The sequence below is a fragment of the Saccostrea echinata genome, unplaced genomic scaffold, assembly GCF_033153115.1.
Source record: "Saccostrea echinata isolate AGI-Se365-2 ecotype Australia unplaced genomic scaffold, CSIRO_AGI_Sech_v1 ptg000009l, whole genome shotgun sequence".
NCBI lineage: Eukaryota > Metazoa > Mollusca > Bivalvia > Ostreida > Ostreidae > Saccostrea > Saccostrea echinata.
In genome coordinates, this window is record NW_026889758.1 from 16,860,001 (window position 1) to 16,877,362 (window position 17,362).

General features: G+C 30.0%; 1 long non-coding RNA gene across 1 annotated transcript in view; it reads left to right on the forward strand.

Moving 5' to 3' along the window:
- The window catches only part of LOC133183389 (uncharacterized), a 10,535-nt gene extending 561 nt beyond the window's left edge, over nucleotides 1-9,974 (forward strand). Inside the window, exons 2-3 of the long non-coding RNA XR_009720631.1 lie at nucleotides 8,048-8,108; nucleotides 9,641-9,974. This is a non-coding gene — a long non-coding RNA (uncharacterized LOC133183389). The remainder of the gene's footprint in view (nucleotides 1-8,047; nucleotides 8,109-9,640) is intronic.
- Nucleotides 9,975-17,362: the final 7,388 nt, after the last annotated feature.

The window sequence follows — 17,362 nt, forward strand, 5'->3', positions numbered from 1 at the left end:
ACCTTTTAATTTAATTATTGAATCACAACACATCCTTCATTCTTTTTAGCCTAACTAGAATTTCAAAATTTGAGATATATATTTATAAAGTGAACCTTACTAGTAAATGAAACTCTCAGATTTAGACAGATAGACATTTAAATGTCCTCAAAGAAATAGAAATGGCTTCTAAGGGGAATCGGTCCCATTTTTGATATTGCACATTGCAGGATTAGTTAGAACAACCTGGCCGACGTGATTCCGTGCCAGTTTGAATGGAAGCGAAGATAAGCGGGCCGTTTTGGGGCCATTACTAATCATAATTAGACAATTTGAGGGAACATTTTATTAAAAAGAAGTCGAAAAATCCCCTGATGAATTTCATTTCGACCCGTCCACCTGGGCTCGACAAAGCGAATGTTCCTGTTTACTTTTGAATGTTAAAGCGACACCTGTTGTCTTGTTTGTACACATGTTTTGCGATGATATTTACCATAAGTAAATTTGAACTCAGTGAGACTTATTGACAGACATTCGGTTTTAAATATATTGTGACGAGAAAGTCAATAAAAGTAACATCTATATGACTGCCCTGTGTGCAGCTAGGTAATCTATTTGTATTTGATCTAAGCGACTTCCCGCTGCATACTTCTCTGTGCTGTAGAGTGGGCTCTCTGGAATTTGAGGTGACTTTTATTATATAGAATAAAAAGAAAAACTTGTTTTCACATATCTACTCATCAAATATTCACTTCTTTGATAACACGTGAAATAAGATAAATATCAATATTATATATATACTCTCTAGGGAGCATATGTATTTACTATTAGTACATGTATATTAATTGTTTTTACTAAAAAGTTCATTCTACAAATCATCAAAGAACAAGATGAAGCATTATTAGTAAGAAAAGTAATTTTTATTTCAATTTTGCCAATATCTGTAAATAAATAGGTTTTTTTTTAAATTGAACATTCCTGTAGAAACACATATTTAACACAAATCCTCAATTTATCCTTTAATAGAACTTATAACTAATCTCTGAGTGTACCATATCACCGCTGCTAATAAACTGGGCAAATCTAGAGTACTTAGTGCTCTTTAAGAGTAATTAGTTAACTTAGGATAAATGGAGGAGACGGCGACTCCGAGTATCAGGGGTTCGTGTGTAGTGTCGTAGATAACTATAACAATGTGGACAACAAAATTACAATATGGAATTTACAAGACAAAAAATGGGCCATTTCCGTCAATTTCAAACCTCAGAACTCATATACGTCCACCCTATGTGAATTTATAAAAATATGGCAATTAATAGACATTTTGTTGAACGGAAACTCATTTGGCACGGACGAGCAGAACGCTGAAGTAAGTGCTTAGAATATCGAGGATTATGCACGTTTCGCAGGAACCAAAGATTTTATCTTATCCAGCATCTAAACAGAGTTATAACATTTTGTTTCGGATAATAATTATTCCGATTTGATGGAGGCGCGCTCAGGTGTTGAGATGTGCGCCATTATTTTACCTGACATTATTGACGTTCGCCGCGATTCCGTCATTGAGATCTCCGCGATTCGTTCGCCATGGTAAACACAATTTATTTGCAATGTCTATTTGTAAAAGCGCTTAATTTTTTATCATCCACTCTCAATTAATGCGATTGAAATGAACAAGAAAGCTTGATAATGTCATTAAATTTTTGTTGTTAACTCATGTCTTTGATTCTTGCTTTTTTTCAATATAGACAGACAATTTTTAAATTATTTGGGTTAGCATTCTAAGTATTTTGTCAATGTTGCAATCAATGTTGTGATCTTTTCAAAGATTTATTTCTTTCTCTTTTGAACTTTTAATTCAGTAGGCTATTGGGATGTCCTCTTCATTTTAATTAATTAAATGAATTATATTTTTCATACATACATACATATACATACATACATACATATATATATATATATATATATATATATATATATATATATATATATATATATATATATATATATATATATATATATATATATATGTTCAAACACTTACGCCTTCTTGAGACACGAATGCAGCCTTCTTGTATTCACATATAAAGTGTTTAGATTAAAACAAGCGTGTTTTTGATTTAGAAGTTTTATGTATGCAAAGATTAAGTACACTAATTATTACTTTATTAAGAAACTTTATTCTAAACAGGCCACAGAAAGAGTCGATAGAAAGTGCACAGAAATGTTCGAAATACGTGTAAATTATAACAAATGTTACAATAGCCAATGAAGAGGACAAACAGACAGATAGACAATAGGAGTGAATGGTTCTAGTAACTTAGAATTATCTTTATTTAGACAATTTTCAAGTCTGCAGTAAAAATTAAAAACAAAGTTTATTTTATGTTCAATTTACAAAGGTACCATTTAACAATCCGCGAGGAAAGGTGTGCCATTGTTCTAGTATTTATTATGCTCTTCAGAGTAATATCGGTTAATTACTCTTAACATTTCAGGCAATTCTTCTCATTTCGTATAACTGCTTTCCCCATTCTGCATAATTTGTTTACGGTCTGAATGTAGCTCCCAATGTCACGTGGTGCATGCCGGTATGTACTTCAAAAGTGCTTATACATTCGATAATAAATAATATTATACATTCATGTATATTAGTTGAATCTGATTTGTCGAGAAACATTTGTTAAAAACGCATTTAGCCTCTGAATGATGAAACCTCATCCTCCAGCGAGATAGAACATACATATAGCAACAGTCAACATTGCTGCTGTGCCTCGGTTGACAATGGTTTTGGGGGGGGGGGGATTTCAATGTTACTCTCAACGACATGCAATGTTTATATAAGATAAAACAGGAATACCTTTTCTTCTGTAATCGAAAAAAAAATGTGTAATTTCCGGTAAAGGTATCACTTTTCAAAATCCCAAAAATATGTTATGAATTGATAAATAATCAAAAATTGAAAAACAAGTATGTTAAAATAACAAAATCATCGTAAAATTAAGGCCTGTATGATTTCAACCTTCAATTAAAAGTTTCAATGGCTTTATAAATCTGAAACAGTTATGCTAGGTTCCATTTTTTAGTTGAACTGATGTGTCTTAGTTTGAATATTCCAATTTTAGAGGGGTAGGCTTTGGACAACACGTGTTGGGGCGTTGTTAGGGTAACGGAGATTTGCAATAAATCCCCCGGATCAATGACAGCGTCGATATTTAGCGCCATAAAGGTTTATTTATCATATGGCAGGACGGACTGGCCAATCACCGTAATCACTCTGATATCGTCAAAATACTCCCTGATTAGGCCGGCATTTTATCTATATTTGCTCTGTAAATATACGCTAAATCAAGCACATGTTTTTATTTATGCGTATTATTTGCGAATCACAGCGACAATATGCAAGCTGTGTTTAGTACATTGACCTGGTATAGTTGTTTAAATGTTTTCTCCTCTCAATCAGTTTTAGAGAATATTCTTGACGTAGAGTGTACCCGTCTTACTCTTTATAATACTGGTTATCGCAGAAACCAATATTTTTTAGTATCTATTAATTTTTGTTCTAAATTGGATCACACGGTCATTTTAGGAAATGTGTCACCTTAATCAATTAAGCGTTTTCTGTTAGGGCTTAAGATTCTGACGTAAACAGCCAGGAGTAGTTCACAGAGCCTTTTGAAGTATAATTTGTTCTGGGACGTGTGGACTACAGAGCCATCCTGAATCTGTTCCAATCTGTCTGCTTCTTGACGACAGATTCACGACATCCGTAAATACGTTTCTTGGCATGCGCCGTCACGCGCCTGATACCATCACTGGTCACCTCTGGAAAATGCCATCAGGCGGGAATATTCTCCTCCAACATTAATGTCAGCGATTTTTACAACATTCATTTTATTGTGAGCATAATTTCATTTTAGTGGCGATTTATTCTGATGTCTTCGCATCTGTTTGCGGTTTGATATCCCTAATTACGGGGTAAAAAAAATTAAAATTAAAAAAAATACACTATGCAGGAAAGCTATGAAACCTTTTGAAATACTTTCATACCGAATTTGGGGAAAATTTATTTGTACAAACTAAGCTTAACTTTTAAAAGCCAAACTACTAGGTTTAAATTTTTCTTTCTAACGAACAGAAACATTAAAGAAAAAATACGTTTCAGGACACGAATGGGATGCCTGTGAATCCAAAAATTACGATTTTAATAGTATTCATACAATAAATTGATACATGTATTCAGTTAATCGTTCACTTATGTTAATACTTTCAATATCGTTTATAAATATTAATTTTTGTAAAGTCAAGCGCATTTACGGAAATATTACAAGGCAACCATCATGTTGCATTATTAAATAAATGTAAAAATATTCACAAATATCAATAGTTTCTGTACTTTTGTAAAGTCAAGAACATTTACATTTACATTTACATTTACATTTATACCCAGGACTTTTTTTTTTCTTACAAGGAAGATCTATACTGAGACAGTAAGAACTGAACGGAGAATTTGTAGCTGGCATTTAACTCTATTCATCAAATTCTCTCTGATGTTTTTCTAATCTATATATCTTAAAATATCAAATATTATACAATCCGTTCGATTATTTCTGTGCTTTTCTATTTGTTATAAAAATTGGAGCGGAGGCACTAATCAGGGGGAAAAGGCTGGCCAGAGTTCCAAATATAATTTATCACCGTGAAAAAAGAAGACAGAAAACAGCACCTCTAAACAAAACTCATATCTATTTAAAAAAAAACAGTTCTAAAAATACATTTTTAAAATTTTTTATAAATGAATCCTTTACCAACTACCGTGAAGGCTGTGAATCACGCTATTCAAAAAACACCTTTATTTTTACAGAGAATGTCAGGACCATGTATTTTGCAAATTTTTATTTCAGTAATCAGAATTTTAGAATAAAAGATTAACACCTGTTAGATGAATATGGGCTAATTGTTAAAAATATCAATAGGTTTAACAAAAGAATATATTTGAAGGAATTGTATTTGCGACATTGAAAAGCACTGCGACACCCAGAAGAGTGGTGGAAGCTTTCTGGGGTGTATAAAAGAGAAAACCGACACGGGAGAAGGGTGTATTGAACAGAAAACACGTGCAACAACTCGGTAATTAAAGAATTTGGGGTTAGATAAAAGTGTGTGTGACATTTAGAAACATTAAACAGCTTTCTGAAGTATTCCCATTGACAAAAATTAAGTGATATTTGATACATGTAGTATTTGAAGTGTTTCTTGTATTTAGATGTCAGCCACAGAATGCCTGACGCTCTACTCAGTTTATAACTTATGTAAAATAGGTAGAAAAACCTCATTATTTCGCCATCTGGTAGAGCCCATGTAAGTAAATTAGTGTAAAGCATCAGAGTGATTATTACAATGATACTATTAATTTCAGATTTTTTCTTGTTTATATTAAAAAGTCTTTTTTTCAATTTTTTTTCAATTTATTTTATCATCAAAATATTAGTTGCAACGTCATGAAATACTAATTAGATTATAGGTATGTGAGCATTAGAGTTTCAAATAAGCAAGGATGTAAATATTTCCTTCTTTACTTTTTTATTTACATTTTTGGATTCTTTTCTTTCGTTCTTTTTTTTTCATAATTTGTTAGAATTTTAAATTAACAGTCAATTGTCTCAGTGTTTAATTTTTGTGTTGTATCAATTTTTACAGTTTTTTTTCACAATAAGAATGACAATTGATCCATTTTGTGAAATCCACTGAAGAATCTTGGTTGTTAGAAAGATCAAACAAAAAAGCGCTAAAGATTTCCCATAATCGATATCAAAACATTTATAAACAGCCCTTTATCCCAGCCAAAACAGTTGTTTTATTTGCTATTATCATATCGACAATAGAAAGGTTAAATCTTTGATGTTATTAAATGGTTCTTGGGTTTAAAACTATACCTGTGTTGTTTAACCAATAATACGTAAGATATTATTCATTCCTTTAACTTCTTAGATAGAAAACTGTGAAAACTATGGTATGTTTTCATATATTAACGGGATATATTCACTTGTAAAAATAGGTGAAGGGCGTTTACTTTTCTGATTAAATTCAAGAAATAGGTTTAGGAGTATAATTCTACATTTCTTGGAGAGAGAGAGAGAGAGAGAGAGAGCATTTATAGATGATATATTGAAAGGGGAATTTTAGAACTAAATTTAATTACTTTCGAATAAAATTTTATTTCGTTATAATTAAAAGTAAATACAGCCCTTTTTGGTCATTATGACCTTGCTAGTTATACAAGCTTTATTGGCTAGCGGAACTAAAACAAATAGCAGTAATTTGGTTGTATTTGGACCGACAGTGTCAAAATCGAATGCATTTATCTCTTGTACAAAATATCGGTAGTAAATTAGTACGGGAATTCACCAGCGTCCAGTTCTTGCAAGCTCATTATATTTTGCAAGAATGTGTCAATATTTGCCAGGAAAACAAACAGTTCGTACAAATTGGTATGAATAAGAAGAAAAGTAAATGACCAGTGCCTCCACCACAAAGCTGACCATCAGAGAAGTCTTTGATTATCAATTAGACGCAGAATTTTGACGCCTTGGGCATTCACAGAATGTTTGCTCAAAATTCCAAGTAATTAACAAAAATACACACATTTTAACATGGTTTTGTTAGATTTTTAGAAAGTTTAACTTTTCTCACGCAAAACATTTTTATAAACTTTGTAAACTTGCCTCAACGCGACAAAAGGGTCAACATTTGAAATCTAACCTTTATCCTAAAGAGATAAAAAAATTTCGTACTGAAATCTAACCAATCGTATAGAAATTAGAAATGTGCTTCGTACTTGGGAAAAAAGTAACATTTAAATATTTAGAGAAATCACAAGCTTCCCCGGGGAAAATAGATTTTTTTTTCGGATCGGTGTATAATATATATATTTTTTTTTAATTGAGGCGATCTGATATTATATCTTTCCGCTGGTACCATAGCCTAAAACTATTGTTTGATTATTAAGATTTATTTCTTGACAATATTAATAAAGTTTTTTTATGGAATAAAACTCCAGTATATGAATGGTATCGACAAAAGATACAATATTTACTATAATTTGAAATATAAATAAAACAGATACAGTTTTTGTGAATGAATGTGACTGATGATAAATAGGGCTTTTTATTTACAAGAAGTAAATAGTCAAAGTAAAGAGTAAACAACCCGTCAAATATGATCAAACTGATAAATCTGAAATTATATTTGAGTAAGATGTTGTAGAATTTGATGGCAAATGCTTGTATCTTTAGAAATATACACAAACGCGCGCCAAATTGTGTATACTTCGCACTACTCCCCGGCAATATTCAAATATGGAGTTGTTTAAGTTTATTTAATGGTTAAACTTGATACTAAATTGCCATTTTCTGTGTATTGTAATGTAAATTTGCTCTGTTCATTACTCCGTTACTTTCTGTATGCATATGCAGCAAGTGCTGTTTAAATGAAACGCGTCGTAAATCTCACCATTGAGGGACCCAAACAAATACTGAAGATGTGTGAATTAAAACTTCAGTAGTTTAATTACATTTGTAAGTATATTCAGCACATGATAGCATAATATTTATACTTTAAATTCTCTTATGACTTATAATTACTACAAGATTAAATTTAGTATTTTATTAAGGGAAAGATTTTTTTTTTCAACGAAATACAGGTTTGGTTATTTTAATCTTGGTGATTAGAAAGCAAAGATAAATAAATAATACCTCTTTAACACTCTGTACCAATGTCTCTTGGTCTGAAAAATATCACCATTTTCATAGATTTGTAGTAGTAGTAGTAGTAGTAGTAGTAGTGGTAGTAGTAGTACTTGATTTCAAAAAAAAAGAAGTAAAACAGAAAATGTTCTTAAATCACCATCTTTGACTCTGTCAGGGGGCGGGGATTGTTCCATGGTTCAAATACATAAAATTGCTTCCGCCATTCTTTACATTTTAAAATATAATATTAACAATTAAATTTAAATCTGCACTGCTTGCAAATTAATTTCTTGTGTCTATTATATATTTTTTTTTTTCAGTTTTCAAGTGGACAAGCATTTCCGACTCCCGTGTAAGTTATCTCCCTTAAATTTGTACAAGGTCAGTTACAGTGTATAAAATTTTGAAAAAAGCAATTTCTTGTGTTATTGACAATATGAATTATTAATATTCACGTAACGTACATTGCACTTTAGATAAAATTCATTTTGTATTTTCCACATTTCTTATATTTCCATGTGGTTAATGTAAAGGAAATGGAACTTTTTATTAAAGTCATTAAGCATTTATGACTAAGGAAATTAGTTCAATAACTCGTTTTAGTCGGAGAGAGTAAATATCTACAGCATCTGAATGAATGGTATAAACATTTGAAAATCATCATTTAGTTATGGGGAAAACGCCGATTTTTTTAAAGTTATTAACCATTGAGCAAAATAACCAATGGAAACTAGCGTTTATGACATTCTGATCTATGTAAAGTATATTTTCTAGTGACGCAAAAGATTTAAACTAATTCACATCACATAAAACGTTACATATACTTGTTACAAAACCTGTATATATATTTATCATACCACATTATCTAATGCTGTGAAAGACAGTCAGATATCTTATAGAGTTTAAATTGGGTGAAAGAGAAATAGAAGTTTTAATTTCGGTTCAACATTCTTTTATAAAATACCTCAGAATATTTCTTACCTGAAACAAATATATACTGGTAAAATGTCGGAGAATCTAAAACTGTTTGGCATGAAGTGATTGATAAGTGTAAAAAAAAATCTAAGTGTGATAAACTGTTTTGAAAGCTTTTATTTTACATGAAAGTATGACATATTTATGATAAAAGGTGTCGATATATACATATTTCGTTAAATGTACTGAATAACATAGATGTCAATATAAATAAATAAAGAAAGAAAGAAATATTTCAATCAATCAGTAAGTCAATAAATAAACAAACATTTTTTTTTAAATGTTATTAACAGACATATGGCTATATTGTTCAGAAAACATATTCAACACTTGATGCATTTTGAAAAAAAAAATAGAAAAGAAATAAACAAGCAACTGAACAACAAAACAAATCAAAGATGAAAAAAATCATTTAAGAAGGAACTTAGTAAAAGAAAAACAAAGAATAAAGCACATTTAAGAAAAAGCTAAATATGCTTTTCAGTAAAATATAAAAAAAAAATTCTGGTGTTGCTCACTATAGTTGCTGTATCATGCGCGAACATCCAGAATTCCAGATGGTGGGTTTACACCCACTCAAAACAAACAAACAAACAAACAAACAAACAAATAAATAAATAAATGAATAATTAAATAAATAAATAAATAAATAAATAAACGACACCCCCCCCCCCGAAAAAAGCAAAACACAAACTAAAAAAAAAAAAAACTTTGAACAAGTTAGCCTGCAGTCAGAACACTGGTTGTTATTTTTATGTTTTACAGCATGAGCGTCTTTGAATTTTATTTCTAATGGGATTTTTTTTAGCTTCTTTGTCAAATATGATTAACTGCATTTAAACTGTACTTGTCTATTATTACTTTAGTATACATGTACATGAGTGCGATTGTATTGGATTGCTTTAAAATATTAAATGATTCTTTGTTTATATTTGCAGGATCGGCTCTGAATTATCCTACTCCAAAAATAAGGATAATTGTTAGATATATATAATAAATTTATAAAATCTTATATAAATAGATATATTTTTATAAATGTGTGGGTGTGGTTTATTTCTTTGTTGAGGGGATAGGTGAAAACATGGTGTTGACTTGTAAATGATACACAAGTAAGGTCAGCTTGGTTATTAAGTAAGTTACGTGTTTTATCATACAGATATAAGTAGTGTTCTCATTTACATGAAAAAGCAATGTTCATTGAAGAATCCGGAAATTGTTTTTAGAATGGATTCTTCTTATATTTGTTGTACATGTCTTTAAAAATTAATCATTTTCAAGATTAAATAAGATTAATAAATTTAATTGTTGGTATCAATTTAATTAAATTAAACTGTCTTAACTTAGTAGCAAAAATTTCCTTTTTGCATAAAAAAGGTAAGATTTATCAGATAATGTTACCCGAGATAAATAATTGAATTAGAATACATGTAGATTGGTTAACGCCAATTTCATCTAATTTTCTTACATTCTAAAAGAATTTTTATGTATATTTTATGTATGCATGTACATATATAGTTATATATACATGTATGTACATATATACATGTATATATTATTTATGTATATCTATAGTTATTTTTTATGTTTCATAGATTTAATCTTTTTCGAATTTTTACATATGAGAAAGAATTCACATTATGAAAAGGATTGTATAGTTTGTTTAGAAAATCGTTCGTAATATATTCTAAAACACTTGAGTCCCTAGTTGTATTTCTCATTTAGTTTATGAAATCCTTCAAGAACTCTTTAAAAAAAAAAAAACAATGTAAGTTAAATTCATTATTCTGTATTGAATCTAAATAGCAGAACATGTGATAATTTCCTACGCTGCAGTTATGTAGTCTCTGCTAGAATTAACACTCGGGTGAATGTTTTAAGCCAAGTTATACAATTATTAGAAGGGTAAATTTTTTTTTAATTCCAAACATCTTAATATTACGGTGGTACATTTAGGACACGTAATAATTTTTTTTTTTTAAGATACCAGGAAATATTTATCTCGTAAAAACGAAAAACTATCTCGTGAAAACGACATAATATCTCGTGAAAACGACATAATACCTCGTAAAAACGACTTATTTTCTCGTTTTAACGACATAATATCTCGTGAAAACGGCATAATATCTCGTAAAAACGACTTATTTTCTCGTTTTAACGACATAATATCTCGTGAAAACGAGATATTATCTTGTGAAAACGACATAATATCTCGTGAAAACGACTTATTTTCTCGTTTTCACGAGATAATATCTCGTGAAAACGAGATATTATCTCGTGAAAACGACATATTATCTCGTGAAAACGAATTAATATTTCGTAAAACGACTTATTATCTCCTGGAAACGAGAAATTATCTCGTGAAAACGAGATATAATCTTGTTTGAATTAAATTTTTAGAAAATCATATTTCCCAAAATTGATTATTTTCCCCCAATTTCACTTACATACTTATTATATATGGATCATGCTTTCTTTCATAACCAAGTAGTTTTCTGCTATAGATTTGAGAAACTTTTTCTTCTGGTATATTGTATTGTGACCTATATTTATTAATGTCCTTCTGACAAGACAATGTGCTATCCTGAAATACTTATTATTGCCTTTTCAAATCTATTTGTCAGCGATTGAGATAGATGACAATAAATATGTTAATATAATATTATATTTTATTAAATAAAAGTTGCATTGAGCATGTATACTAAGTTACACATCCATAGTTACATTATAATTATACATTATATTGTGTAACCCTGTGCAATTTCAATCAAAATGTCCCCTATACCTGAGCTTAAGATACAGATCAAGTTTGAGTTTTATCCCTGTTGATCGAATTAAAAAGAGTTATGACCATATTTGCCATTTTTTTCAAACTGTTTTACATAACATATATTTGATGAATATCAACGTTGGTTTGGATCTAGTCTCCTTAATGCGACAATTTTTTTTATCTAGGAGCTGTAGTATTTGTATTCTGAAATTTCTAAATATTTTTTTAATGATCTTTGAAACCAAAATGAAAGCATTCCTTAATGACTTCCTCTCTTGTACACTCTTCAACCATATTCGAATAGCAAAATACTAAATCAGGTTGTTCAATGTATGTAACAAAATGTAACGTCGAAAAAATATGTCGTTTTCACGAGATAAGTCGTTTTCACGAGATATTATGTCGTTTTCACGAGATATTATGTCGTTTTCACGAGATAATATGTCGTTTTTACGAGATATCATGTCGTTTTCACGAGATATTATCTCGTTTTCACGAGATAATATGTCGTTTTCACGAGAAAATAAGTCGTTTTCACGAGAAAATATCTCGTGAAAACGAGATAATATGTCGTTTTCATGAGATAATATGTCGTTTTCACGAGATTATATGTCGTTTTCACGAGATAATATGTCGTTTTCACGAGATAAATATTTTTCCTGGTATATTAAAAAAAATAATTACGTGTCCTAAAAGTACCACCGTATAATATAAACGACATTATGCAAATGTAATTTGAATATAAACATGACAAGAATCCATCCTTAATGAAATTGCATTGAGATAAAATATATACATGCACCCAAAGCAACTCATTTGTATCAGCAAAATTAACGCATAATTCGAAAGAGTCTCGCCAATTTGTAATATCAGTGTCGCAGTAGAGGAAATTTGCTGTGATCACTTCCGCCTCATTACCACCACTGAAAAAGTAGTTCACTCAAGGGTTTTAGTTCAACTGTAATAATTTCCGCTATGCACATATTGAAACTCCACTGCAAGGGGTAATGAGCTGATCGCTGTTACTACGTTTAACGTGTGGTGGCTTTCTGTGGCCCATGGTCAGCGATTTGTCAAAATTGAATAGTGTGATCTTCTGAGGGTCCTTATTTATTGGAGATCAGATTGGAAATAAGTGTACACAATACAGATTTCTATATGATGTTCCAAGTTCCTTTTGCTTGATTTCATTGTAATTGTTTTTTTTATTCATTTCACATATTTTGTTAATGAACCTGCGGCTATTTATTGACTTCAGCATCCATATTCCCGCAATATTGATGCATAATTTACGAGGAATTTCAAATGAAATCTATTCGATAGATCACATTCGCACCTGTCTGCTCTGACCGAGAGGCCACGCCCTAAGTCACAATTTTATATTTTTCCTATAAATTTCATCTTTGTTATTGTGAAAGATCAAACGGTGAACTATATCTGGTATAATATAGGAGATCAAACCTTATTATATTTTCTCGTCTTGTGCTTTAACGATTAATTTTAGGAACTGATCGCTCTCACCTGCAAATTAGGGTGATATGGTTGAAGTTTCATCTCGTTTCTTCTATGAATTAATCCTGAAAGCTTCAATTACATTCCCCCCCCCATTTTTTCCCTTCAAAATCATGTGATTTACAACAAAAATGTTAACAATTAGTGAATTAGATAACAGAATTATTTTCTATGACAATAAGATCCGAGGTTTAAAAAAACGTAATAAAGATTCAGTTTTTAAGATAATAGAAAAGAATGACAATGAAATGAAAATGAGGATGCATAATTGTGAGAATTATCAAACTATATTAAATCCCCCCCCCCCCCCCGCCCAAGGAATCTTATGCCCAGGTCCAGATACATATACATGTATAAAGGGATCTTAAGGAATCAGCGGCTGTATTTTCTTTATGTATGGTTTTCTTTAAAGACAAATGCAATACTTTAGGCTGGTATTACCATGAACAAATTAAAATATGCTTTCACTAAAGTTTCTCTGTTTTTTTGAAAAAATTGTTTTTAAATCAGATCTAGAAATAAAAATTGTTTTTTCCTCTAAAACACCACAATCTTTGAGATTACATTTATAACTGTATTGCATATATATGTGTATATAATAATCAACATTGGTCCGGAAAGTGTATCTAAAAATTTCGGTTTATTTTTGAAGCATATACTAATGTAGTTAAAAACTTTATATACTTTGCAAAATTTATAGTTATATTAGTAAAGCTTTATAAAAGCAACACCAATACCAAACAACGTAAAACAATATGTTTAAAAGAGGTAAAAAAAAATTAAATTATTTTCAAAATGAGAAAAGTATGGGTATCGTAGGCTATATAACGTTTATTTATTGCAACAAAACGACAAAACAGTAGTTTACAAGAAGAAAATCTCTTAAAAGTCGATTATTAGTTACTGCATAACAAAGGAGATCAGTATTTCTAAAATGAACATATGAAATTGAAAAACCTTGAAATGGTCTTGAAAGATAAATTTTTTAATTCATTTACGGTGTTTCTAAATCACTTATCAAAGAAACACTTTGCTATCTAAGACTTCCTATCTAATACTAGTATTTTGCCCTGTTTTAGAAGTAAAGGGTATTTTCACTAACATGCAAGCACTGTATACTTTACTTTGTATTAAGATCAAATAAGGAGTAAAATTTGAACAGAAAATATGGGGGCCCGTTTTACAAAAGAACTTACGACTAAGACCAAAAAATTCTGGTCATAACTTTCTTATTTACACTAAATTGAAAATGGCTTTAATCTCTTTAAAAGGAATGTAGAAAGATAATTTTACTCAAGCCATTTTAAACAGAATCTTTAATTTTGCAAAATTTTACAATGAACTAAAGTTTTTTTGTCTTAGTCGTAAGTTCTTTTGTAAAACAGACCCCTGGTATCCTGAAGATTGGGGGGAGGGGCTTAAACATAAAAAATGTGCATATTGAAATCCCTCTTTGCAGAATTTTAGATTTGAATCCCCGAGAGAGAAGGTCGATTTTTCAAAGATGTCATAGAAATAATGTATAGGAAAGAAAATGATGCAGTCGTGGGTGTACTTCACATGTGACGGGGAGCAATGAGTCGCCGATCTAAACACAAGAACTAAACACACAAATACTAGTACCCCAAAAATGTGCTGGATGTCACGTTACCATAAATAGACAGGAAGATGGATGAGCCATTAGTAAAATCAATTCTTTAGTTTAACCCGGACAGAATGGAGTACTTCGTTCTATATCGGGTTACAATTTAGGAAGAAATGACACCGGGGTACTGGAGCGTTGTCAGGGAGGATATTTGCTCCCACCCAAGAATAACCCAACTGGAACCATGTCCTGTTTCTACAATTTTTTTTTAAAGAATTATTTGTCACTTCTTTCCGTGTGTGAAACTGAAACCATTTTACATATCTAGGAAACACATGTTTCCTTCCGTACTTCGACTTAATACAACATGTTGTAACTGTCTGATAAAGAATTAAAATGTCATTAATTCTTTATAACTATATTTAATGTGTACAATATCAGATTGCGTTTAAGACTAAATAAGAAATAATGCAATAAAGCGGTGAAATTTTCGATATTCTCATTTGAAATGAGATAAAAACCTCATACATAGTTTAAGGATCTATCAATATTTCTGATGATTGCTATCCAATTTATTTGACTTCAGTAAGATGCATTGATATTGACAACACTCCATCATTGCTTTTCTTTTATTTCAATGTTAAAAATTGGAGAAAGAAAACCCGTAGGTATACTTAAAAAATCATTATTTTTTGTACATAAAAACTAAACGACTGGCCAAGCACACCTCATGGACAAAAAATAAAGCATGAGTTCAATCTTACTGAGCATTTACTTTTAATATTTTCTGAGATCGAGTGTCTAATGGAATATTTAAGTGAGAGATGTTCAACATTATGAATAAATACTATTTAAATATCTATACTAGATCTAATTGAAAAAAGTGACCTCGTGTCAGTCCAGGACAATACTTACACAAATAAATGATCTATCATTACTTCTGTACTCTGTTAACTATATATAGTTAATACAAAATTATGACCATATTAGTGCTTGAGTTGGTTATATATAAAATTATAATATATATAATATATATTATATATATATATATAATATATAATTATATTTGTTAATCTCATTCAGTATAAGTACACATGTAATCTTTTATTTCTTCTTTAACAGTATTGTGTATGTATAAATTACAGGAGAGAGAGAGAGAGAGAGAGAGAGAGAGAGAGAGAGAGAGAAGGGGGGTTAAAAAATTGATTCCAGCTGTACCATTGGGTGTCAAATTTCTAGCTCCTTTTCACCATTTTATATGATAACAAAAACATTTAGAGGTTTTACACTATACCTAAGAAGTATAAACATAATATTTTAGCCAAAGAAATAAGATATTGGTTACTTCATTTTTTTTTTACCACCAGTACCTGAAATAAATTATTTTTGTTTTGTTATGATCAACTGGAGGTTTTTCTGTTGAAGATGATATTCAAAGTCTTCAAGGAAGGATTGTTCAAGATCACATTCCTATAGAATATGTTTCATTGTTTCTTCTTTTCTTTGGCGAAGAGTGTACTGTTTAGAAGTTACTTTTCTGATTTTGAATAAAAAAGAATTAGTAGCCAATATTGTATTTAAAATCATGTACTGAAACCATTGGAGTTTGCATTTTTTTTGTTTTTTTGTTTTGGTTTTGTTTTTTGTTTTGTTTTATTTTTCTTTGGAAACTTGGAATGGTAATTTGTGAAATAGAAATATATATATATATATATATATATATATATATATATATATATATATATATATATATATATATATATATATATATATATATATATATATATATATATATTTTTTTTTTTTTTCAGTCTTTAGTACATTACTGTGCTGTAATTCTCAAACAAATCAGAATTCTCCGTATGTTCTTCTAAGTTTTCCTGAGCAAAGTATCTCGTAGAACAGATAATGACAGTGTATTTACATGTACGTACAGTTTTTATCGTAAAAATGCATTTCATGAATATTTAATGGTGCATGAACGTATAATAAAATATTCACGTATCTGTTGTTTTTATTCTCCTCTCATTACATGTTGTTTAAGTACTAGAGTCTTTTCACCTATCAAATTTTCCTTCATTCTAGATGACTAGTGTCCTTTTTCATAGATTGAAATTCATTGATTTGTCTTCAGATTTAAAACAAAAACAACATTACTGGAAGATATTTCAGCAATTGCATACTGTAAGGCAAATAAATTTTGGTGGTAAAAGATTTATGCACATTTTAAAAAATATTTTAAATCCACAGAAAATTAATATAATGGACACTTTTTTAATAAACACACCTGAAAGACATAGTGTAAGTGCAAAAAGAAAACATGAAGCAAAGTTTTTTTTTTAATAACTGGAAAGTGTTGAATCTGGCTATCGTCTATTTTGAAATTAAAATGAAACACTCTAAAAGTTTTGTTTTTTTTTTTTTTTTGGTTTTGTTTTTGTTTTTTTTAAATAAAATTATTGCACGTCTTAGAACCCTACACAAAAAGGGAGAAAATCATTTCCCCATAAATTTTGCACGATTCGTTTTTGTAAAAGACTTTACAATTTATTTCAAAAAATTCCCCAAGTATCCAAACACACTCAAGCAGACCTGCTTTACAGATTACAAAACTTACATAAATCTTACACAAATGCTAGAATTTATGATGTACGAATCACGTGGGAACACCATAAGAACACCCTTACGACGAATGGTGGTATCTTAAAACTTGAAAGCGAAAAATCTTCATATTTCATCTCCTGTTATCGAAACACATCAAAGAGAGCGAGGATTTCCACACAAGTATCATAGATT